This window comes from Terrapene carolina, unplaced genomic scaffold, assembly GCF_002925995.2.
Source record: "Terrapene carolina triunguis isolate 2854851 unplaced genomic scaffold, T_m_triunguis-2.0 Scaffold838, whole genome shotgun sequence".
NCBI classification, from domain to species: Eukaryota; Metazoa; Chordata; order Testudines; family Emydidae; genus Terrapene; species Terrapene triunguis.
The window spans coordinates 13,674,572-13,676,211 of NW_020665189.1; the positions used below are offsets into that span (position 1 = coordinate 13,674,572).

A 1,640-nucleotide genomic window follows, 5' to 3' on the forward strand; every position below is an offset into this window, starting at 1 on the left:
TATATGAATGCAGAGCAGGTAGGGTTAGCTCTGCTTTGGTGGAATTGATAGCCTAAAATTTGAAAATGGTGAAAGATAGACAGCAAGTGGTGTATAACGTGATGTTTAATTGAAACAAGGTGAGCAGTTAGAAAAGAAGGAATTGGGTGTGAAGAGGTGCTTTTTTGTTATCTTTCAATTAATTTGCATAAGAGAAATACTTCTAAATACAGATGGTCACAGAGAAAGCACACACAAATTATAAACACTAGCAAGACAAGTAATTTAAGGCGCACAATGATCTTATTAATTGGAATAAACAAAGGTAAACCTGTAACAATATAAATTACCACACACAACAATTGAAGTGAGGCTAGTTTGGAGGGTAAGGTGTTAACACATAATGTAACTTTTTAGTGAGAAACATACAACACAACTAGTATTCTAAAATTTACATATGCAGTGTTGTTGTTACCATATCAGTCCCAGGATATTAGAGACACAAGGTTGGTGAGGTAATATCTTTTATTGGACCAATTCTGTTGGTGAGAGAGACAAGTTTTTGAGCTCCTGAAGAGCTCTAACCTGTAAGCTTGAAAACTTGTCTCTCACCAATAGAAGATGGTCCAATAAAAGATATTACCTCACCCACCTTCTAAAATTTATAACACACAAATAAAGATTCAAGTGAGATTTTAAAGTTAGAAGGTAGCTTTGCTCATTCAGAAACCATGTAATAATATTTTGTTTATCATAAAGAAACCAAAGCGCTAGAGACTTCAGATTTTTCCACTACTTCCAAAAATCTGCTTTAAAGCATCATCATCACAGTTAAAGTCTTTTCTGTTTTTCTAACCAGAACATTCTGGTTAGAAAAACTGGAGGCACTGCAATACCAGGTCGATGCATAGGGCAGACAGAGCAAGCTTCTGTTCTAGACCCCTGTTTCAAAAATCAATTTAATATACAGTCCTCAAATAAAGGACATATCAGATATTAAACTGATAAGAACAGATTTAAAAATTTTATTAAGATGATGTTAAAAAAAAAAGTGAACGGTACAGAGTTTAAGCATAGAAGTTTCTGGTTTGCTACAAGGGAGACTGAGCTGAGTATGCTTCTCTTACCAGCAGGTAATTCTATGTGCATATGCAAAGATAGCACAACTACAAGGGAGTGAGAGTGAGAGATACAGGGTAGAGCAGAACAGAACAATGACAAAGTTGCTAGCTCGCAGTAGCACTTAAAATTAAAAATTAAGTTTAAACAAAAACAACAAAACAAAACATTAATCAAAAATGAATTTTCCCAGAGATTTAACAGCATACAGTTCAAGATTTTTGAATATACACAGTAAGTCAGTTATAAGCTCAAGGCTGGTCCTTTAAGCAACAGCTAAATAACTTCAGTAAGCTGGCAACTGTTAGATCAGTCTTAACATACAAAAGTGCAGATATTATTTCCTCTCAATTACAGTGCTCTGTAGGTGAAAAAACAGACATTTGAATTTATGCAGTTATTTAGTTACAAGGCGTGATGTTGAAATCCTGTAAGTAACTGTCCAATTATCATTCTTAGGAGAAGATTTCAAATCTTAAGGCTACTTTACGTTTCTATTTTTTTCCTATTACTACTATAATCTTTCTTGATATATATTTGGA

The 1,640-nt window shown here is 33.8% G+C and overlaps 1 pseudogene; it reads right to left on the bottom strand.

Moving 5' to 3' along the window:
• Window positions 1–843: 843 nt before the first annotated feature.
• LOC112107970 lies at window positions 844–1,017 on the bottom strand (annotated as a pseudogene).
• Window positions 1,018–1,640: the final 623 nt, after the last annotated feature.